Consider the following 25363-nt stretch of genomic DNA (forward strand, 5'->3'; position numbering starts at 1 on the left):
ACTCCTCTCGGGGACGCTGGCCGGTTGGTTTTCCCTCTTACTCCTCGCAGGCTGGTTCCTCTTATTTATCAGGTGTTTTAATTTCACTAAGCATGCAAGAGACTTAGGTTTTGGAATATTTATCTCTTCTTTTTCTGATATTGTGCCAGTTACCTCCTGATTGCCAGAGAGTCAATCAACAAACAAATAAACACTGGCAGAGGTGAACGTGGGTTGGCCACGTTTACTCCCACCAACGTCAAGGGGGCTGCTCTGGTGTTATTCAAGTCACAAATATATAATTATATTCTTACTATTTTGATCTGTTTGCTTGGCAAACTGGATGTGATGATTAACATTTATGTGTTCCTTGCCAAAAAGTACAAAGGCATGTTTGGATACATAATCTCAACTGCATAGTCATTTACAATTTATTTCTGTATGCCACATCATAGAGCTAATCGCTTCTAGGAACTTGAAAGCCAGGAACAGAAAAGGCATAACGGAGCTCTACCCACAGCCATGAGGAATGAAGGATTATGTCTCTGTGAGGGATGCTTTTAGAAAGGGAAATATGGTTCCTTTTTCACTACTCTCTTATTTCAAATTTAATGCATGCTTATTTAAAATTATAACTTAAAAAAATAAAATTAAATAAGCAAAATTAAAATATTATCTAGTTTTGTCATTCTGCCAGAAATTGTGCCTCCCTAACCCATTACTTTCTCCCCATTCTGTCTCTGTTGCCTCAAACAGATTCATACAGACATGGGACTTATGGAAAAGTATCTGCTCAGATCTGGTAATTTAATGGGTGGGGAATAGTCCTGAAGAACAAAGATGCAAGATTTACTCTACTAGATATTAAGAAATGATATAGAGTGATATGATATAATTAAGACCATGAGCTACTGGCATTTGGAAAGACAAATGGACCAATCGAGAGTCCAGAGACAGACCTGTGCGTACGTATGTGGTTACCTGATTTACAAAAACTGGTGCTGTGCAGTTCAGGGTGGGAAGATACATCCTGTTCAATAAATGATGTTGAAACTACTATATACCCACATTAGACATCTCAAAGCCCACAAAAATTAATTTGAGGTAGATGACAGTCATAAATGTGAAAGCTCAAAGTATAACGCTCCTATAAGAAGGCCTAAGTTGAGGGGAGGGTGTAGCTCAAGTGTAGGGCATGTGCTTAACATGCATGGAGTCCTGGGTTCAGTCCCCAGTACCTCCACTAAAAATAAATAAATAAGTAAATCTAATTATCTCCACCCTAAAATAAATAAATAAAAATTTTAAAAATGCAACACATAAAAAAAAAGAAGACATAAATTAATATCTCCATGAATCTGGGTAAACAGTCATCTCTTAAACAGAACACAAAAATAGGTAAGAGAAAGAAACATCCATTTAACTTCGTTAAAATTTTAAATTAAATAAATTTAAATTAAAAAACTTTTCAAGCCAAAGATACTTCTAGGTGACTGAAAAGGAACTTTGCATAATAAGACGTTGTTTTTTTTTTCACACCAGCTGTCCCCAAGGAGATGTCTGCTGACCCCTTGGGATTCTTGAGACACTTTCAGGATGTTTGCAAGGTCAAAACTATTTTCAGAATAATTGTTAGATAATATTTGCCTCTTTCACTGTGTTGACACTCACACTGATACTGCAAAAGCAGGGGTGAGTGAATCCCTGGGGGATCAGCAGAAACAGGAGAGTGAAGAGGAACTGCACTCCCGTCGTGGGATTTCTCTGTAGGACACACTTGCAGGGAGGGAAAAAGGCCAGTTTTTACATAAGAACGCACTTGGTAAGGCAGCACGTGCTCTGTGTGCTCTGTGTGTGTGTTTTAATAAATCTTGATTCTGCTTGCATGTCTTCATAACAGATGAAATGGGAAATACCCCAGTGCCCCAAGCTTCTGCTTCATAAGGAAGTTAAGGCAATCACCTACAGGAAGAGCGTCCATGTGGTTCTTTGAGTTTTGAGGGGCCACTTGTTTCCTGTGCCCAGAATCGTATATTCACCGCTTCAGAGCCGTATTCTCAGAGCTGAAATAGAAGAGGGCCTGGCATAGCAGACACTCAAATGTTTGCAGATGAACTGAGTAACATCCAAATGCAAACAGATCCATGATAGGTAAGATTCATTTGCAGTTAACAACAAGTATCATCTCATAAAAATGCAGCTTTGAAAGTGTGGCTGTCCCAGTGGTACGAGCATTATTTTGTAATTCTGCGGAGAAATACGGTTTATATTTAAGCCATTCCTTCAGATGTGGTACTGAAATTCATTCGGTGTAGGTGAAACAATCATAAAATCTGAGATAGAAGTCTGAGTGATTAATATACATTTTTCCTGTTCATGAATTTTGAATAAATATGAATATGGGGACTATCTGGACTTGGAAGTAAGATGTGTCATTCAGAAATGAGGATCTAGCCTTTTTACCTCATTTACAAAGAGCATGTGAATAGAAGACGTTCCTCGGAGCCATGCCTTTCACTGATTAATGCAATTTCCTAACAGATGGAAGAAAAGAACGGTGCTTCGGTTAACATTTTGAAATATCACAAACATACATACTCAGATAAAACTGTCTTCAAATAATAGTGGGAAAGGGAAATAATAGTGGGAAAGGGTTGTATCGAATTTAGTTAAACCAATTACACTCTCATGCATCCCAGCTGTAAAAGAAGGCAACGCAGACAGCACTCCGCCCCCTCATCTTTAAGCCGGATTCCTGTCCTGCCTTCCGGCTCTCCGCCGGCAGTCAAGTGTGCCTGACTCCAGGTCCTTTAGCGCTATTACATTCAGACTTGCATGCATGCACATGTGCTTTTTATATTGTCTTTTGTAAGTGGGACTAAACATACTGTTTTCTTTTAGCATTTAGAACATTTTCATTTATGTTTATTAATCTGTTTTAACTCATTCATTTTATAGCCACTGTATTTATAACATGATATACTACAATTTAGTTAGCCTTTGCTCAATGACAAATATTCAGTTTTTTAAATTATGAGCAAATATAATGCGTCAAAGAACCATCTTAAACCAGTATTAGAGTGCCCATTTTTCCACATTTTTGTCATAATTTGATATTATTAATCAAACACCTTTTGATATTTTTCATTTTATAGGTTAATAGTGAGGGTGAACCTACTTGAATAGTTTCACTAGCCATTTATATTTCTTCTGAGATAGCCAACGCATCAAATCAAACCCACAAAGGCATGCCACCTCGCACCTTTTAGGGAAGCTACTATTAAGGAAAAAATAAAAGTAACAAGGGTGGGTGAGCAGGTAGAGAAATTGGAACACTTGTGTGCTGTTGGTGGCAATGTGAAATGGTGCAGCTGATACGGAAAACTGTATGGCAGGCCCTAAAACAAAATAAAAGTAGAACTACCATGTGATCCAGAAATCCCACTTCTGGGTATACATCCAAAACAATTGAAAATTCTGGTTTTCACTCTTCAATAAAAGATAAAAATCCTGCTTACATTGCTTGAGCCACGTTGGTGGGAAATTGGAGGATGGCTATTTACACACATCCTGGCTGAACTCAGTAGCTCCTTGCTGGAAAGGTTCTCACAGTTACTTTGTTCCATTGTGAACAATGGGGCTTTTTGGCTCCTGACAACTGAAGTGTCATGAACATGTTGCCCCTTTATAACTGTCTGATTTCGTGCGTAACTGTCTGATTCTGATTTTGACTAACATCCTAAAAGTCGTTGTACTTACTATATATATTTCTCCCACTCTCTTGCTGCTCTCTAAAAAGAATTAAAATGTATGAAATAGTATATCATTTTAAAATGTAAAATATAGACAATATTTTTGCAAAGAGCATTTATTCATCTTAACTTTTGAGTGTTTAACATATCCGCAGTTGTCAGCTGTGCATAGATCACATCTGCGTGTTTGTGTGAATAGTACGTCCTAAGCCTATTCCCAAAGATTCCTTATTAGCCATTGATGATAAGTCATGGAAAGCAGTTTGCTTACAATATGACACACTCACCTGAGCCCAGGTGCCTTTCCTATCTGAATTTCAGGAAGGCTAGGGTAACAGTTTTTATTTGGGGGGGGGGGGGCCGGTGAGTGAGACAGTGGTGATGATAGAATTCTTTCACTCCCTCTGTTAGTCATAAAAAACCTATTGCTGAGAAATTCAGCAGGTCTCCCAAGGGCCGAGCTCCTCACTAAATTATACTTGCAACATTTTTCTCATCTGTTGATGCCTCCTCTCTTCCACTTTCTCCGTCCCATTCTTGTTTTCTTAGCTATAAAACATCCTGCCAAAAATGACTTTTAAAAATGGAGCATCTGAAAGCTTATGGGAGAAAAACTCTCAAATGTATTTGAAAAGCAGCAGAAGGGTCCCCATGACTTCTCAGAATGACTAATGATTCGTACAGTGTAAATGAACTCCATTCCTTCCTATCTCCGCACATACACTGCAAGATTCTGATAAACAAGTCCTTCCATCCTGGTCTGCAAATTTCCTGCTGTGATTTCAACTTGGGAAAGTCTACTCCCCTTCTAACCCTGATTAAGTCGGCGTAGACACTGCAGTAAATGAGTAGACAGTGCACATGTCAGCCCCCGATTGTCTTGCGGTATTTCCAATGATAGGATGGAATTAGTTTGTTCTCAAAAGGGCTCTGCGTTCCACACGCATAATATAAAGTTAATTTAGCTGATAAATTGGTTAGGGTTTTCAGTCTCTGATGGAACAATTTTCTGCTCATTTCAATCACATGTGATTACCTAACAACTCTAAGGCAATTAGACTGAATTTTTTTTAGTTTCTAAAAATACAGGTATAGATAAGTATACACATATATGCACAAACACACATGTACAATGTCATTTATAAATTGTGCGATGTGCATGCATGTATAATCTTAAGCTTGTTACATAATGAGTCTGTTTAAAATCACATACTGAGATTATCTTTGTCACCCACTTTCTTTTTAGTTCTTTTTCTTAGAGGTCACCTGACCTAAATCCTAGAGCAATCCCAAACATCGTAACAAAAATCTAGGAAATAGTCCTACCAGAAAACACACAATCTGTAGACTTTTGCATGGACTACCGATTGGGTATCAATTCAACTGAGTATCAATTCAAAAGCATTTACTAAAGATACACTGAGCACATGTTATATATGGTGACCTACATTGGACGCCTTAAGACATTTTTTAAAATGTGTAGGCCAAGATCTCAGATTTCAGAGTATGACATAAATGAGTAAAAATGAAGTAAATTATGAGAGTCATAAACTGTTTAGTCAATTTATTCATAAGTGAGTTTGGCATCTTTTGGGTGTAGTTAAGAAAGGGGTCATGGAGGAAGAGGTTGCACAGATGAACTTTTAGGTATGATTTATCCCAAGTTCTTATTATTAAGTTATTCCTACAATGATGATGAATAAGACCAACAAGGGCAGAAAATCTGTCACGAGAGGGAAGACAGGCCTTAGCAGGGATTTTTAGGAGGATGGAGGCAAGGAAAGCAGCTCTGGCCATTTGGACTGTACGTAACACACACATAAAACATGTACGAGGAAATAGAAGAAAAAGCTGGAACCTAGAAAACACTGTATTTTGTGGATTTAGATAAGCATCATGGGCTCATAGATATTTACAAGTGGAGGAGTCAAGTTATCAAAGCTGTGTGTTAATTAGGAAGTTTCTATTAGCCGGTGGGTGTGAGTGAGTCGCAGAGGGGACGCTGGAAACAGAGGGACCCCTGAGGAAGTCCCCCTGACACCTCTGGTCCGACGATCTCCACACTGAGATGACAGACTGGCTCCAGCAACCTCCCCCGTCGTGAATGCAGACAGACTTACCCTCACCAGGCTGTGTGCACCGGCCCCGGGACCCATGCCTTTGCACAGCCCCACACGCTGGCGCCCAGCCCACCTGCACCTGCCTGTCCGGCCTCTGAGCCTCCTCTGAAGGCTTGGCCACCTCCGGCTGGCGCGTCGGGGGCCCCTGCTCCTCGGCACTCAGTCATGAAGGGAAACGGCAGTACTTTAATTTCAATAGTTTGGGCACTCAGCATAGACCCCACCTAAGTACCACTGATTACAAATTCAGTATTTTAATTTAAATGAATAAAGGGCCCTGAATGAATGCAGTCAATACTTTGGATTGTTTTGAGAAGAGAGATGAGGGACAAGCTGACAGATTTCAGTGGAATATGAGAGCTGGCTGTTAAGCAGGTAGACATGCAACACTGGAGTTCCAAAGTCGGCTTCTGTTTGGACCTAAAAATCAGGGCACTGATCTGACAGAGAAGAGATTTAACGCGGTGGGCGGGTCCGGGAGATCCGAGGGACAGAGTGTAAAGGTGGAAGAGATATATTCTGCTTTCGTGGTTTATTATCCTAGACTTTCAACAATCAAGTTCATAGCTATAATTTATTCAACATTTGTGCTTAATCTTCTTTTAATGCTAAATTATACATTTTGCAAGTGCAATTATGCATTTGCATTTAAGCAGATAATATGGAACTCAGAGGTGAGAGCTCTTGTCCTGAGGAGAATCTCCTTCTGTCACGGTGTTTGCTGAAGGGCTGTGAATCAGCCCAGAAAGGCTCATGTTTGTGGTCAGTTATGAGACAGAAATCAGTGCCTTTGGCACAGTTAATCCATCTTTTACTTTCTTTTTCATTAGTCAGCACTGGAGAAATGATTTCTGGTTGCTACAACCTTCAGAATTGGTGTCTTGATCAAATTTATCCTAGCAATATGATCTTCAGAGTTATTAAGTCGTTGGTATTTCCGCAGCAGCGTGTCTATTGGGAATAAAGTTACAAGCGGGATTTAAAGATCATGCTCAAGTGTATTATCCCTGTGCTCTAGAGAAACAGAAAAACTGCCAGTTAAAATTAGTAAAGGCAATGAGAAATAAAAAATGAAAATAGAGACAGTGTAAATGGTTGCAGGCATCTTGATCATTTAATTATAATTTTGTAAGAAACCCAAGTGCCATTTTGTAGGACATTTAAAGACAACCGTCGGTTAACTTCAGCTTTCACCAAGAAAATTAATAAAGGTTTGGAGTAGCATCCACAATACTATAATCACACTTAAATTTCCTGAAAAGTTTCAGAAATCATATTTGACGGCTGGAAGACATTAAGTACAAAATGCCTAAGAATTATTAAACCTTGAATACCTCCATTAAAGAGATTTCAGTGTCACTACGAAATCTTGATGAAAATGCTTTCATTATGCAGGTATGTATTTTGAAGCTATACGTTAAACTGATTTTATTGCGCTGCAATCTGTCAGCTCTCATGGGTGTAGCAAATTAAGATAGCTTTCCCGGGCTTCACAGTGTAACAGATTTGGTTCCCGTAGAGCCTGTTAGTGGGGCGGTGACTCCTGGAGGCAGCTGGTAGGGGCAAAGAAGTTAGCATTACCATTTGGTGCTAAACAAAGCCATGTGGCTTATCAATTCATCACAGTGAGTTTAGAAAGTAACGATGTAAAACAGTTGCCCTCTTGATTGAAAAATGAGGTAGACTATAATTTTACACACACAAAACATCCTGTGTTCTTTCATTCATTTTTTTTCAGCGACTATTTACTGAATGCTTAGATCCCAGATTAGCACTAATGTAAACAGACAAAAAGGGGCGTTGGTACCGTTGAGCGGAAGCTGAGCAGAAGAGCATTCTGGGTAAATGATGGAGCGTTTTCGTCTTTAATGGGATGTCTGAGTAAGGTTATGAACAAAGAAAACATAAACTGGATCAAAGGAAAAGGCATTCCATTTGGGAATAATTGCACATGCAAAATCTTGAAGGTAAAAGTTACCCAGTTTGGCATCAAATCAGTGTTTGAGTGGAGATTTTGTATTTAGAAAAGCAGCCTTTATGTTATTCAAGTGGGGTCTTGCTCTCACATGGTTAAGTGATCAGGGCCAATCACTCGCCCAGCGTACATGGGCCGTGCGTTGTGCATTTTCAGTGTCTGTTTCTGAAGATCCTGTATTTTGTGTCATCTTGGAAACGAACTAGAAGAGATGGCGGACACGAAGTCCCTTGCAGGGGTTGGGATGGGGACTCCCAGAGAAGGACTTCCTCCTCTGAGGCTGAAGGGGAAAGAGGGAGGAGGAGGCTGAGGAGAGGGAGGAGGAGGAGGAGGGGCAGGCGGACGGGGAGGAGGGAACAGCACACCCACTTAGCTTACTCTGTGCCAGGCTTCACCTTCGTTAGTCCTCACTACAGTCTCATGTAGTAGTTACTATTATTTTATAGATGAGAATAAACATTTAAAATAATGTGACCAATAATGTATTAATAAGGGGTGAGGCTAGAGTTCACCAGAGCTCATACAAACACCAAATTTATTCTCCCAAACACGGTCTCCCCCAGTCTCTCAGTAGACCTCCTGGAGGACCAGGCAGCCTCAGGTAGCCATTGAACAGAGCACAACTCCAACTTCTTTTCCACTGTTTGGTGAAAAGGTCCTGCCTTCTAGCACAAGGGTTCAACTGCTCCCTCCGACGCAGCTGTGGATTAACGTAAGGTCGGTTGGAATTACTTTACTCCACTGAGTGTCATACAGTAGCAAGCAGTATTTGAAGTGGGAAGTGGTTATTGTAAAAATCTCAGATAAACTACATATATGTTAGCATTTCAAAATCATTCTGATTAGACATAAAACCAGACTAAATAATTCTGAAAAATACCCTCTGCCTGCTCATTACGTAATACTCAAATCCACTAGGTGTAAAGAATTCAAAATAGCTTGCTGGTAGCCTTGTGTTTTTTCCATGCCTCTAGATAATTTATTTAATAGTTTAATAAACATCCTAGCTAATCTTTGTGTTTACAAGCACAGTGAGCCAGGTACCCTTGGTACCAGTGATGGTTAGATTTCATTTCGATTCTAATATGTGAGCTTTTTACAATGTCTGTATTTGTATCTTTGGCTGTGTTACCTCATCCGATGTCAGCATTAAGTTTATACTGTCTTCCTAAAATTAGCTGGACAACGTTCTCTGATTTTTCATAGAGCAAACTATAAAAGAAACAGATCTACCTATTTCTTGAAAGTTTGATAAAATGATCTGGACTTGGGCTATTCTGAGAAGAGATCTCTTATTACCATTTTTGGATTGTTAGTCTCCTCAAATGTTTATTTATAAAAATCGTATTTTACTATGTAGAATGTTATGAAGGTTAATTTAGTAAAATTGGTAAAGTGTCTAAATTGTGTCTGGCATCCTATGAGATCTGTGTTTGCTAAAGAAATTGTAAAAACTATAAATGTATACATTTTGCCATCTGATGGGTTGTTTAAATATGATTTCCTTAGTAACTATGATGTTGACCCACTTTCTATACTGATGAAACATCTGTATCTTCTTTTCCTATTCTACTCTTCGTTAATAGGAAGCAGCTGTTCTGACTCATATTAATATCAGGTCACAGTTCCATTCCTAATCTTTTGAGAGTCTTAAGCTATCTTTACCCTCTGGTTTTATCCATTGTGGTTTACGCTTTTAAAGCAGTGTTGCATCTTTACTTTATATAGTATCTGCATAGTTTAGTAGTTGTGAGTGAATATTTGTGATACATCCAACAAAGCCACAGCGACTTGACTGTAACAATTCAACTCTGTATTCAAATAATCTAAGAACCGTCTTCATTCTTTCTGTTTCACTCCAAAGGCAGGCGCATCCCTGGTGCGCATGATCCAGGAAACTATTATTCCTTAAACGAATGCATTCAGCCTGGCATACAGTCATCTTGAACGAATGCTGAATGCATCTTTGGATTATTCTCTTGTTCCAAAGTACCTTTCAATGTGATTTTAAAAGTGGAGGAAGCAAAAACAGGTTCTGAAACAAACCATGCCTCCAGACTCACTTGTTCAGACTGTTTTCTGATTGTTCATGTCACGTGTGCAGACGCATCCACCTCGGAGGTCTGAGTGCTGGCACCGAACTCAGTCCAGCCTTGGCAGAAAAACCCTTCCAACTCCTGTGGGCACCGTAGCCTCAGCTGCTGCTTTTGTTTGTTTCTCTATTTCTGTTTATTTTAATCACCGTGGCTTCTTCTGTGTTTTTCTAGTAGAGAAATATTAAAAAAAAAAAAAAAAGACAATGCAAAGGATATTATGCCATGCAATGAGGTCAAAGATTACTTGGACACATGAAGATCCCCGAACAAAGAACATCAATCTAAGACGTTGGATTTGTGTTCTGACTCAAATAGATTAAAACTCTTAAAAATTTTTAATGTTTATTATGCTTTTTATGAAATGTTTATAGTTCGAAGATAGAAAGCAAGTATCAACAACAAATTAATAAAAGTTTAAAATAATACGTGTGAAGTATCAAAATTCGGACCAGGCATATACTAAATACTAAAGAATTGTTAGCTATTTTTTTCATAGTTTTGGTTTATTTGTCCAGAGCAGTGGTAGCACAAAGTAGATGCTCAGTGACGGTGAATCATGAATGAAGGTGAATGTGTAAATGTGACTGTTAGGCTTTTGTTTTGTTTTGTTTTTACAGAGATCTCCTGATGGCATTCACACAGATATTTTTATTGTATGCATTCCTCCTCTAAGTTTCTTATTGGAAATTACCTGGATTTACAGTTGGCATTTTGCTTCAAATATTGTAAATTGTGAGATGATTGAATCATCATGAAAACAGACATATTAAAAATACTCTACAACTTAAGTTTTTGGAATGATAGATTACTTCTGTCTAACAGAGGTCAGTTACTAAGATGATGTAGGAAGTCAAAGTACTTGTGTTATGATGATAAACAATTTGCTGCTTTATATCATTAAGCATTCATTAATAAATCGCATCTCTGGTATGAAGTTTTCCTCTCCGGGGAATCATCTATTTGTTGCTTCGATTTACAATAGTGTCTCTGAACTCTGAGTCCCTTAGCACTTGCGTCTCCACTGGCCGGCTCCCAGGTTGAGTTCCTTCCTATGAACAACTCTAGGGCATAATAATAGAGCCATTCTCACGAGCCTGCGCAGCTCAAGGAAGGTAGAAATAAGACAGTTCTCATCTGGCTTTTGAACATTCTGTCCCTAAACGTGTAAATAATTGAAAATCCTTGCATTATCTTTTGGCCACTCTCTGAATTGTGACCAGGCACATGTTTAAAGATGTGGCCAGCCTCGTGAGTTTCACGCGTGATTCTATTATAACTACTTTTTGTATTGGGTGAACGACACGTGTGTCGTTACAAGGATTTTGTGTTAAGTTGAAAAGTGGGGATCGAAACCATTTTGGAACACATCATTACATATTCTCCATTGAAATGGTTTCTCATGTTCATAACACACTCAGTAATTAAACGTAACCACATACAGCCTTATAGTCCTCTGTCATAATTACTATTCGGATTCATTAAAAACAGTCATCCATTCTCTTACTTAATACTAACTACGTAATAAGTGCCCCGTTTATTCTCTGGAGGTAGTTAACAAAGTCACCAACTCTTAAGGAAGTTGTGAAAGAGAGAGAGAGAGAATTTAACATCGGATAATACAAAGTGGTTTAGAAAAAAGATTGTTAGAGAAAAAGATAGTAGACATTCTACTTTTCCATCAATTCAGTACCACTGCATTATCTTACCAAAGTCATAATGATCTGATGGACATCTTTTTGAGCAGGAATGCGCTTTATTTTTGTTTTTGTAATTTTAAGTTTTCCTGTCTTCATCTGTGTACTGCACTGACTCTATTCACTCCAGGAGAGGTCGAATATTATAATTTAGCACTGAGACCATGAAACTGGGCCAGACGTGTCCAACACCATGTCCCTAATCATACGGTTTGCCCCTGTTTTTCTGATCTTTTAAAATTCTTTGACTAAGCCTTGCCCTCTCATGGCTTTAAACACGTGGGTCTCTTCCCCAAGAGCACACAAGCCTTTCGCGTTCAGGTAGTTTCCATTCCTGCACTGGTGCCCATGTTCACTTCACCCGGTGCCGTTGTCTTTCTAGACATGTGTAGGTGGCGTCTGATGCCTCTGCTGTAAAATTTCGTATCACCCGACCCCACTGGGTCGTGGTCCTCAGGACTCTGAATTGTAGCTTCCTGTTGGCTGCCTGTCTTCCCAACCCCCCTGTAAACGCCGCGACGAGAGGGCTTTGCTATCTGGCCCACCTCGTGGTTTCACGTCTCACCGGGTGCAGGGGATGTAGCAAGCCTTCTATACATCATGAAATCAGGTGCACAGCTGGTTAGGCGTGTAAATGACACTAGGATATGAAGTCAGTGCTTACCGTGCACGACGCAGTGCTGAGTGATTTATATGCATCCGTCTCATTTAATCTTCCTAAAGTGCCAGTACTGTTCACAGTGTGGGAATTATACTATAATCCTTTTACAGGTTTGGCAACTTGCTCAAGGTCACAGAGTGACCCAGCCTAGAACCGAAACCCTGTAGTCTGTCTGACAACCAAGTCAACACACTTGTATGCAAAGAATGTATTACATCCAAAGATTATTAAGGGGGATAATCAGTATAGGTTCAGATTTGCATCTGACCCTTACGATTACCCAGTGTCATTAATGATTCAAGCCTTTTTACACGTTTCTGTAACGTTTTGGGCTACAGGTATTCTAGTGAGAATAAATATATGTCGCAATTTCCAAAGTGAAGGAAGCTTTAAGAGACTGACACAAGTACAAGTGAAAACAGACTGTTGAGGACCATCTTTCTGTGATGTTAGCACTTTGTAGTTAAGAGGGTAGATATGAAACCATCAGCTATCTATTTTTTTCTAATAAAAGCTAGAACAGCATTGTGTTTTGAACTATCACTTTTTAAAGTAAATAGCCCACATAACAGTGACGTTCAGGACTGATAGATAAGAGACTGATGGATGGGTGGGTTTTATGACAGGTGCTCAGGAAGCTCGTACGATCGTGGCACACTGGCTGCACACACCATCACCGAATATTTAGAAAGAGTCCTGAATGTAGATGTGTTTGTTATTTATATTACTACCCATGGTGGTTATAGAGTTTTAAAAATAGTGGAGAGAGAATTTGAAAATAGCAAAACTTTTTGTTAAATGTATTAAAACCCAGGAGGAACAGAATTGTTTTTATGTTTTCTCCAGGTGTTTTGTCTGTTGTCTCTTTTGTGCTCCGAAGCGAACGTCAATGGCCTCGACAGCCTCAGAGGCAGCGGACAGAGCGCGCGTGGGTCTCCGTTGTGTTAGTATCGGTCCACGGATGACTTTTTAACCCTCGTTTTTATGGCTGTCGTGGACTTCTGTGTATATTCCTTAAGCGGATTAGGTGTTCATCGGCCAACCCTGAACTCATTGTCCACAGTCACTCAAGGAGACTGGACGCTCTGGTTCCCGTGTTCCCTGCACGGTGGGCAAACTGGTTCCAGGTGTGGCCCTTGAGTGAAAGCACAAGTGGTGAGAGGGGAGCACAGGAGAGGGGAGGGTGGTGGGACACCTGGGCTGAGCGCCGGCAGGCTCACACCGGGTCCCACCAGTGGACACGGGCTGCACAGCCTGTGTCTGCATCCGTCTCCTGGGGCCGCCACAGCTGAGCGAGGGTTTGAGCTGCACAGGGCCTCTTACATGTGAATTTGTTTCAATAAATCTGTACTACAGTACCACCCCATCCGGGCTGGCTGAATCTGCAGGTGCGAAACCGAGATATGGAGGGTCCACTCTGGGACGTGAGCATCTGTGGATTTTAGTATCCACAGTGGGTCCTGAAACCAGTTCCCCACGGATATCAAGGCATGTCTCTACCAGCAACTGGGTGGCTTAAAACAACAGATACTTAGTCTCACAGTTGCTGGGACTAGAAGTCCAAACTCAAGGTGTTGGCAGGACCGTGCTTCCTGTAAAACATATGGAGGAGACATTTTTAAATAGTCTAAGACTGGTCTTTTTGTAGAATGAATTTTCAGTTGTTTCCACATGATTATTACATTGAGTTCATTTTTTTGCAAGCACGATTCACAGATGATAATGTTTATTCCCATTACTGAGTGAATAATATCGGGCTGTCCTGCTAATTAATGCTTATGCTACGTTTGGTCCCCTGGTTGCTGATGACCCTGTGACCTCTCCGTTTTAAAGGTAGATTTGTCCTTTCGTGCTAAGTAATAATGTGAGTGCTATTTGAGATGATGTAAGTACGCCACATGGATGTTTTTGGCACTTGGGGTGGTGCTTAGTGGACGCAGCTATTAATTTTGGTGTTGGCATTATGATTTTTCATTTCGATAATCCTTTCAATGTTATTAAATGCATTTTTCTATAAATAAGAGTCTTTCGTGTTCTCCTTTCTGTCTTTTATCTATTTGGTCCCTTGCTCTTACTCACTTTTTATCATATTTTTGTAGATTCATAGAATCTTACACTTTACCCATTTTTTTAAATCCAGGGACAAGCAAAATACTGCCCAAAAGCTCCTTGCCACCCACCCACTGCTTTTACATAAGCTGTGAGCCACAAGTGCGGTCAGTGTCTCATAATAGTTAAAAAATATACAGAAAAAAATGCTACTTCATGGCATATGGAAATACGAATTTCATACGAAGCCCAAAGGGGACAAGGGCAGGCACTTGTGTGACGAACTCAGTGAGGGCTGGACCCGGCGAGGAGAGAAAGCCCTCGTCAGACACACAGCTCCTGCCACAGAGTGTGAGCGAGGCTAGCGGGGGCCCCGGGGAGACACGCCTGGTCCTCTTTCTTCTCTCTTGCTCACATACGCTCCCTGTACGTCCCACTGGCCAAATCCAGGCAGGAGGCCACTGTCAAAGGGGCCCTCAGGGTCGGCCTCAGGCACCAAAGCCAGAGCATGTAGCAGGAATCGGGCCGGGGCTGGGACAAATGGAGAATAACCAATATATTGAAAGACAGTGATTTCTACAGAGAAAAAAATGAAGCATGAGTGATGGTCTAAATCAGGTGTAATTTTTACAATGAAATCAATGTTACTTGACTGTATATTTAAAAACCCAAACTTCTGTTCTAACGTGAAATAAAATGTAGCACAAATGCAGTGAAAATGAATAATTAATTAATTAATTAATTAATTAATTTACTATTTCAACAAATACTGGCAAGCTTGAGGAAGTCAAAGGGGGAACCAAGCATTTCCGGCTATTTGTCATGTGTACTTCAAAAGTTTGAAAAATTGAAAACTTTCTCCCCCACAGAGTAAAATATTATTTGTTGAGCGTTTGTAATATGTCACAAGTGATTCATACACTTTCTCCAAAGCACTGAGATATTATTATTCTTGTCTTGTGGTAAAAAGAAGCTAAGAAAGATAGTCATTCAGATTTCATAGCTAATGAAAACTAGAGCTTGATTGAAACCCAGGTCTGCCTACCTCCAACAGTTATATATTAATGTCTCTTTTCCGTTTACAAGTACATTATTCCGAGAGATTCAGGTTATGTAATGATAAAATTACCAGTGGTTGGGAGATGTAACAAAATAATTCATGGTCACTAAATTTGACTTTCAGCCACCATACTTAACATTTATTTAATATCGATCCTTCTCTTACTTGAAAAGATTGTTAAAAATCATGTTCCACTGTAGGAAATATTTCTTCCAGGGATTCCATAAATGAACCAAACTGGTTAATTTGTCAGTCTTCAAAAATATGAAAGGACAGTGTCGAAAGGAGTAAATAATAGTAAAGAATGCATGTCGGAGAGACTTTCCACTTCGGTTGTGCTACCTCGTGTTGTGGTTACTTTAATTATTGTCTGCAAGCAAAATTTCCAGTAATTATAAAACCTGAATAGGCAATTACCAGGTGTCACAGGCCTGCAGTTGTTCACAAGGACCTTTTCAGATGTAAATAGAGCACACGTACGTCTACACACAAAAGAGGCCTGTCACCTGCCGTTCGATGTGACTAACATAATACGCCCGGCCGTGTGTTTAGGAATAAAAGCTCTGCTTCTCCTTGAAGGATGTTGTCAGGCGATGTCTCAGCCAACAGTTGTACAACATGACTCCTCTCAAATCTCTTTTGTGTTCGGTTTCTACTCCCAGTGCTCTCTTGAGATGCCAACCAACGTTGCCCATGGCAGTTGTCACAGACGCCACCTGCTGCCTCCATCCCCTGATGGCTTGTCGAATGAAAGGGTCAATTTTATCATATATTTGGACTGAAAAATAGAAATCTTCAGGACTAATTTTGTTTTCTTTTTTTACTCTTTTTTAAAAACTTTATTTTTTATTGAAGCATAGTTATTTACGATGTTAGTTTCAGGTGTACAGCAAAGCAATTCACTTATACATATACATACATTATATGTGTAAATTTTCAGATTCTTTTCCATTATAGCTCATTACAAGGAATTGAATATAGTTCCCTTGCTATACAGTAGGACCTTGTTGTTTATCTCTTTTACGTATAGTAGTGTGTGTCTGTTAATTCCTAACTTCAGAAGTAATTTTGAATGAAAGTTTCCAGCTCTGCATAAGTAACAGAGATGCCCTGGGGGAGGAGGTTGGATGTTGTGATCATTGGGTATATATTTCTATAATTTAGTTAATGGTAACATTAGCTTTGAGTTTCCTTTTTGGATGTTCTTCATGGCTAGATCTGTAACCAGTGAGGAAGTTAAGAAGAACAGATCCCTCAGACTGTTTTGAATCTGACTGCCAAAAGCAGGTACCAAGTTCTTTTGGAATAGATTTTCTCTGCTTGTTGACATGGAATCATTATTCTTGTTTTACTGAAATATGACCTGGAATAGTTGCCCCTCCCTCCACCCCTACCCCCAGGAAACCTCAGTGGGGCTTGTCTTCAAAGTGCACTAATGTTTCTCCCCCTACTGAGAAGTGGAATCTATTCCTCCAGGTCTGGGATCTATGCTGGCTTATTGACCAACAGAATACGGCAGAAATTGTACTGGGCTAGTTCTGGACTTAGTCTTTGAGGTGACTGGCATCTTCTGCTTTTTTTTTGTTTTCCCATGGAAAGCTCCCTAAAGCTAGACGCCATGTAAGCAGTCCAACTAATACAGTCATGGTGCGTGGGTGTCCAAACTAGCCACGTAGGAAGGAAGGATGTGGTGAGAGATAGAATGGATGTAAGAAGACACTAAGCCCTCAGTGTTCCAGCCATCTCTGCCAAGGTACCAAACACATGAATGAGACACCATCTAGTGAAAATTATATAATTCATCATAAATATATATGATTAATTTTATGTATCAACTTGGCTAACCCATGGTACCCAGATAGTCAATCAAACATTATTTCAGATATTTCCTATGAAGATATATTTTTAGATGAGAATAACATTTCAACCAGAAGATTCTGAGAAAAAGTGGATTGTTCTCTATAATATGGGTGGGCCTCGTCCAATCAGTTGAAGGCATTACTTAATTTAAAACCAAACCAAACCAAACCAAAACAACAACAACAACAACAAAACCCCCTCAAACAACAACAACCCCTCCCCAACTTCCCTGGAGGAAGAGGGAGTTATTCCTAACAAATCCTTCAGACTCTTAACTGCAGGCTCTTCCCTGGATCTCCAACCTGTTGGCCTTTCTTGCAGAATTTGGACTTTCCAGGCTCCATGATTATGTGAGTCAATTCCTTAAAGTCAATCAATAGCTTTTCCTCTTGATAGATAGACAGATGGAGAGATAGAGAGACAGACACATCCCATCCGTTCTGTATCTCTCAAGAACCCTGGCTAATACCAATTTACATAACCATTTAAAGTCTCTGGAAATTATCCAAAGGGCTTACGCCAAATGAAGAAACATTTATTCAAGAACATCTACTAAAAATCTTTGATAACAGCACGATCACATCCTCCTCTCTTTTTCGCCAATTCCTAGCTCATGCACACATGCAGCCAAATTCACAGAGCTCCCTCTCACCCCTACTCCCATTCTGGGGCCATAAGGTGCCTCCAAGAGAGCATTAATCATAACAGAAACAATTGAAATGTCCCTCAACAATAAATAAACACAATGTGGCAGGCATATCCACAAAATTGAATATTATTTGGTAATAAAATTCAGTGGAGTATTAGTATGTGCCACAGCATGGGTGAATCTTGAGAACATGATGTTAAGTGAAACAGCCTAGTCACAAAAGACACCGTGTTAGTTGGTTTCACTTCCACAAAATATCCAGAAAGGGCAAATCCATAGAAACAGAACATATTTTAGCACCCCCAGGCCTACAGCTGGAATACAGAGCCCCAATGTGTACCGTTTTGTTTTAGGGTAATGAATTCTTTAAAAATTGTTTGTGTTGGTGGTTATACATCTTTCCTGAAAACCAAAGAATTGTGCACTTTACTAGTGTCAAGTTATATCCCAGTAAAGCTGTCAAAAATTCAGGGAAGTGGCACATGGTTTTATAAAATTCTTTCAGCAAGCCAGGAAGGAAAAACGGGACGAGTGCAGTTGTAAACGGTTTGCTCCTTGAGCCCTGGTCTCAGCTGAGGGTGCCCAGTGGATGGGGACATCTTTATTTTCAGCAATTTTCTCTTCTGCTATAGTCCTTCATGCTCACCTGTTTATCTTACATCTTAAATTTTCAACCTACCTTTGATTACCGGGACCCATCTCACCTAGTGGTTGGGCAGGGCTTCCATCATGCTTTGTACTGGAAGCCAAGTCTACCCCATTCTATATGATTTCTTGTTTCCAAAGGGAGGCAAAGCCAGAGCCCAGAGCATCTGACCTATTCAGACAGACCTCGCTGTTCTTGGGCTATGACTGTGCACTTTGTGGTGTGTGGTGTGTGCTGCTCTGCACCGCTCAGCACTCACTAGCCTTCAGACCTCTACCCAGATTTCAGGAAAGGCATGTGAAAGCCGGATTTCCTCATATCCACTATCTCTTCTATTTTAAAAATATTAGAAATCAATAATAAGAAATAAAGGGCAAATTTCATCTATTCTTATTTTTAAAAAAATTACCAACTGGCAGATGACTTTTTAAACCAAGATAGTTAACAATCTTGACGATCAAGAGACATCAAACTAAACCCCTACTTCTGACCAGCCACTGAAATATATATAATGTAAAAAATCATTTACGTGAAAACATTGTAAAATACCATTTTTCCACCAGAGTTAGCTGATTCCAAATTGTTTCCACATTTGTTTAAAAGTGTTAATTTCTACAAGTTTTCATAAAGTAAATTGACACTTGCATGAATAAATAAGATTTAACACACTTGAATATATAATTTCTTACTTCTAGTTATTCCATTTCTTAGTACATTTATCATTGCATCAATTGCCATGCTATTAAAACAAAGGTATTCATTAAATACTAAAATAAAGATGAATAAAACAGGTCTCACATTACATTGTTTCTGAAGTGGTGCATACCAGTTTCAGCTCTCCTTGGAGCATTTTTAGAAGTAAACCTTGTAATCAGGCCCTTAAGGATTTGTGTAAATCACTCATGACAAACTATTATTTCTAAACTGTGACCCACTGTTTCTGATTCACAGATAAATTCTCAGCTTGGGGTTTCAGTTATTTCTTCAGATGTCAGCATATTCGGTAGCTTGTCCTTCAGGATACGAGTGTAGGACATTGTCTACACGAACAGGTTTGACTGTTCGGCGTTGCGAGCACCTTTGAAGGGTGTCCATATGAGTCTCACTAGATGCTCCCAGGGGCTCCCCTTCACCTTTCCAGCAGCAGAGAAAACCCCAGCTTTCGCTGACAGCTTACTAGGGCCAGAGAAATTATGTCAATTTTTTTACCTTGAATTTTTAAAAGATCGTACAAAGGTTCCTTCCTCTCGTTCTTCCCTCTTTCTTCTTTTTTCTTTCCTCTTTTTTCTCCCTTCATCATTATTGAGAAAATTAACTTGATATTCAGTAGTTAGGTCACTTGTGCACCGATTCCACATGCAGACATTTTCATTTCATTCGAGAGGTATCCATAATAGACAGACATTCACAGACAAAGTCTGAATAATTCAAGGGAAGAAAAAAGAGACATAAATAAGAAGTTTAGAAATGGTCCCTTGATTCTGTACAAAATAATGTATTTTATTTTAAGTTAGAAGCCCTATTAGGTCTACTAATTTTGAGAGAAAATAATTATGGTTATTCTTTTTTTAAATTGAAAACAAAATACACCCCTGGTTTTTAATTACTAACATCCCATCTCTGTAATAGAAAATGAGCTGACCCATGACCCCAGGAACTTGTTGGTAGCTCTGCGCCCCAGCAATGAAGTTTATCTCCCCTGTGGTGGATGGAGCATGGATAATAAAGCCATGAATCTCTGAGCACAATTCAACCAGGAAATTGCTTACTTATGGCCGGCAGCAGCAGAAGCTAACTTTCTTTATTAATCACAAGCTTTTTTTCCCTCCCCTGTGCTGCTGCAGCATTGGAGTAAACACACAGCTCAAAGTAAATAAATTCAGTGTCCAAAACCAAGGTGATTTTACCTTAGATGACTAAGGTTTTTTTTTTTTTTTTCAGTAGATCCATGGATAAATGGGCCAAAGCTTAAGCTCTAGAGCTATTCAAATAAGAAGCTTAATGGTTTATGCAAAAATCACTGTAATTTAGAGAAAAATTATGCCACATGTTGATAAAAACCTGTAATGTAGAGGTGGTCGTTCTAAGCCCCATAAAACATACTACTGCATAGGGAGTGGGAGCAATCACTTTTCTCCTCTGCTGTTAACATCTGTGTTCAGATTTTCCTTTTGCAAAGAATCAGAATAAGATTTGGCTAAAATCATTTGCACAAACCTGATATTCCCCCCTGAAGGCTGGTACCTCTTCAGAGGGAGCAATGGAAATGTCTTCACTAAAACCCAGCCCTGTAGATTCAGCCACATTCCCTGGGACACAAAGCCACATCTAATACAATGACCCCCAAATTCCTCTCCGTCCTTGCCCATGTTTGTGTTGAAACCGTAGTAGTTTGTCAAGACCAGATTAGGTCAGATGAGCGCAAGTGTGAAATGTGAGGTTGAAAGTCTGCCATTCTCTCTTTAATTTCTTCCATTTCAGTGTTGTATCATTTTAATTTTATTTTTCAGATTGTTAGTATTCTTTCAGCCATCTCACTAAGGTAGTTTTGAAGCCTTTCAAAATATTAGAATCAATTTGGGGGCTTTAAAAAAAAAAACCTGGTCACTCAGCCTGACGTCCAAAAACTGATTTAATTGAGTAGAGGTGGGTTCAGATCTCCTCGGGAGATCCTAACGCCCATGCAAGGCTGAGAACTAAACATCCTTGTCTTTGCATGCTGATTGCTACAGTCTTGTGGTGAATCGCTCGTAGCCTTCAGGGACTCGTTGATTTGTCCTGGAAACCCTTCATTTGGAGAGTTGCCTGCTCCCTTCTTGGGCATTTCTGCTCCTTCATCCTCTCTCCTTCTTTTCTTCTTCCACTCCTCACTCCTTCTTGGCTTGTTTCCTTCTTTTCTTCCCTCTTTCTTCTCTTTCCTTTTCTCTCTTCATTGTGATTGAGGAAATTAAGTGATACTCACTGTACTGTCACTGTACACCAACTCCATACTCTGAAGTTTTCATTTCATCCAAGAAGCATCTATAATAAATGTATATCTTTTACAGACAGAGGGTGTGAATAACTCAAGGAAAGAGAAAAAAAAAAAAAAAAACAGAAGTAAGACGTTTAGAAAATATTTCCTTGAGATGTTTGGGCTTTGTTTCTACCTTCTTTAGGAAGAGTGGTCTCCACTTCGACTTCCTCTCTTGCCGCACAATTGCATGACTTTTCTGTTAAAGATGGATTTGCCAGCCCCGTTCTCTAGCGTCTATGGAATATATACCTAGACAGATATGGAGGAAGGTATGGATACGGATGTGGGGGAAGGAGGCAACACAGGGCAGCGTCTGCAACAATGCTGTAATTCGAGAAGGGAGCAGACATCAAGGAGGACTGGCCAGAGGATTGAAGCCAAAGCCAAACGAATGAACAAGCTGATCGTGGGGAATGGAGACCCGAGTTCTGAGCAAGTCAGACTCCTTCCTCTTGGCCCCAGAACCACATCTATCTCCGTACCACTCTCTCCCTCCCTCTGTCTCTCTCTCTCTATCCCTCTATCTAGTTTAAAAGAATAAAAGGTGGAAGAACTTCCTTCTTAAGACCTGAAAAATCATCTGAATGTATCTAAATGTAGTTATTCTCATTACCCACGGTGCTTCTATAAAGTGACTGTTAACCCTGCATTAGTGAATAGTGAACCATCACTTCTCAGGGACACAGAATCAGATTTCCATCAGCCTCTGGTCATGACAGTTTTTTGACAACCAGTCGATACAACACACAACCTTGTTCTATGTGTGCACCATTAGAGACAGCTTATTCATTGTTTACCATTGATTTGTGAACACTGAGCTCATGGACAACAGGACGCGACGCGTGCCAGCAGCGAGCTTAGCTAACACAAGTTTTCCCCCTCTAAGGCTCACCACAGCCTTCTTGTGCTCAGGGATGCTACACACCGCTTCATCAGTACACTGTGGGCCATTTAAAGTAGTGAAATCACCAACATCAACCACAAAAATGGGGGGGGGGGAACCTGGCACAAATCATATCGTGAAAAGGACACGTGCACACTATGAGCCGAAAGGAGATGCCAGAACGGGCACCTGCGACTACTCAGGTATTTTTTGCCCCTCTGCACATGTCTGCAAGTGATCTGGAAAGTGGCACAAATATTGTTTGAGGTTACAAATAATTTTTTGGTGAATGGTCAAATTCGTGAATACTGAATCCAGGAATAATGACAATAACTGTATTTTTATATGTTTGAAAGCACAAATGTGCCTTTATACAAAACCGTAACTGAATTCAAGCTCCTTCCTAACTACTTGTGTGTGTGCCAGAGATCTAGAAATAGCAAAATTAAAACCACCAGATTGGTAGAATCGTATTCAGTCAGAGATTATTGGGTATAAAAGAACAATTGGTGAACTGGGAGCTTTCAAAACCCAAACAGCTGTGAAGTTCAGAGGCCTGACGTCACAAGATAACTTATAAAATGAAAGTTGGAAGGTCATTTAGTGTCCACGATGACTGGGGGGTTCCCGATGGCAGGGAATTGGTTAAAATTGGTAATCTTATGCCATTTTATGAAGATGATTTAAGTTCGTTTTATGGTGATCAGAGGTATTTACAAGAAATGACCTAAGATAAGTTTAGCTAATGTTCACTAATCAAGCTAGATTTAGTTTTGCTTACGTGACTTAAATGGTTTTGTCTGCTCAGGGAATTCTCAAGTTTGGTTTCCATTTTATATTTTGCTTTAGCAAGTGAGACAACGTGAAAAAAATTACATAGCAAATGTGAGAAATATGAATGGAAAAGTGTTATAGTGGGTAGTGTTTTGTCATTGTTTTATGTGGTGGAATGATCATTATTAGCCTTGACTTTCAGAGTATGTTAGTTATATCTCCAGGCTCAGATGCGTTTTGCGTGTGTGCGTTTTCTTTGGCACTCCAGATGTTCTTTAGTCAAAGAACAAATCTATTTTAACTTTTTGTCTTCTGTTATCTTAATCTTTCATATTATTATCCTACTGTTGAATTACAATGACAGAATTCCCACTTAAAGAAAACAAAGGAACTTTACTGAATCGAAGTGTATAAACCCACAGCTTTAGGATGTGTTCCTAACTTTTTCCTGCCAGTGATCGCAGCACAGAATTGACTTATAGTAGATTGAAAATTTAAGAAGTAAATAAGTGTTTTGTTCACCAGGCAATCCAAAATCAAGTCTACCCTTTCCCACCATAACGTGAGAGCACAGATGAGTCCAACTGAAACAGAATAAGGAAACTTGGTACTTTCCAGAAACAGTTCCTTTAGGGAGTGGTGTTATTCTTCAATTTGAAGTCTTCTAAGTTTTCAAAGACTCAGATGACAAAAAAAACCAAAAAACACTTAATTATGAGTATCATCTTTTTCTTTTTAGTATAAAAAGTGAGTTAAGATCAGGAAGAAAAATTAATTTCATTATGTTTTATTTTCATTTTCATTATGAAATTAAGAATGTAGATCAAGGAGTAAGAAAGCTGCTCCCTAATCTCACAGGCTTGTTTGCCGGAGCATTTCTTCATTTTCGCTATTAACTGATTGATTCACAAGGAAATACTAAGTCCCATCTGTTTGGAGGTGAAGTGTATGCTTAAAGTAGATGATGTCACCAACACTATAAATTTTGTGTTCTGTGCTGTGGAAGAGAATGTACTGATTTGCTGATTTGCCCTAATCTGTGTTTGGTTTTAATTGCTTAATTATGGTCCCCGATCTTTCAAGTCTCAGCACACAAAGACCTCAACGCTCACTGTGTGATGTTGCCAGTTTTCAAACCAATCTCGGTTACAGATACGACTTCATAGATCTGTTTTTTTCTGTGATTGTTTCTTAATTAACTGTGACTACAGATTATGTGCAGAGTAATATTCGATATTACACTTTATTTCAGAGATGGTGCTCAATAATTCAAAACAATAGTAGTTGCCTGTCGTGAAGCTATCAGGGAACATGACACATATTGAGGAATTTAAAACCGTGTAAACCCTGTTGTAAGACCAGCTGGCAGCCATTCCTGCCACAGAAATGAAAACTGAGATATTGCAGCTTCACTATTAAATGGAGTGTTGGCCCCAGGGAGCAAAGAGGTTTTGTTTGTACAGGAAAATTGCTTGGTAGTGACAGAGATTCATTTCAAACCTTTCATGAAGTTTCGTATGATTTCCCCAGAGATCTCTCCAGGGGTCAGAGAAGAATGGAGAACACAGACCTGGCCCTGGCATCCTTGCAGGAAGGGAAGAAAGTTAATATCGGGGAATTGGAGCTGTATCCATGTAACTCACGAGACTCCCTCATCTCCCCCTTCCGCTGCCCAGTTTCATGTGTGGCACTCTGACAACGAACATGGATGGGGTCAATCCTAATATGAACATGTCCTTTTGTGTGTTTCTTCTCATAAGACCAATGTGTGTTTGGTTAATTGAGGGGTCAACACTGTTTCCAGTACCTGCCTCAATCCTTGGCACCAGGTGATAGTCAAATGATATTTGGGAAAATTTTTAATAACCTTTCATGTAAGCTAATAAACACAGATGGTAATTTAATAATTATTTTAAGGAGAAAAGTGTAATTTATAAAAACTATTAGCAAGGAGACCCATGTTTAATGGTGAAAGGATAGCATAACATAGCTTCTATGGGAAAGTAGTTTGAAGAGCTCCAGCACAATTAAAATGCAAATTCTTTCACCCAGGAATCACATCTTAAAAAATTTATCTTTAGGCTGTTTATTGCAGCACTCTTTAAAATATTAAAAGATTAGGAATCATATAAATATCTAAATACCTCAT

At 39.5% G+C, this 25363-nt stretch overlaps 1 long non-coding RNA gene across 1 annotated transcript; it reads left to right on the forward strand.

Annotated features, from left to right (window-relative positions):
• Window positions 1–933: 933 nt before the first annotated feature.
• On the forward strand, window positions 934–17120 carry LOC116660640. The gene is made up of 3 exons (XR_004316219.1): window positions 934–944; window positions 14302–14307; window positions 16696–17120. It is a non-coding gene; the product is annotated as an uncharacterized LOC116660640 (long non-coding RNA).
• The last annotated feature ends 8243 nt before the right edge of the window (window positions 17121–25363 follow it).

Source organism: Camelus ferus, chromosome 30, assembly GCF_009834535.1.
Source record: "Camelus ferus isolate YT-003-E chromosome 30, BCGSAC_Cfer_1.0, whole genome shotgun sequence".
Lineage (NCBI taxonomy): Eukaryota > Metazoa > Chordata > Mammalia > Artiodactyla > Camelidae > Camelus > Camelus ferus.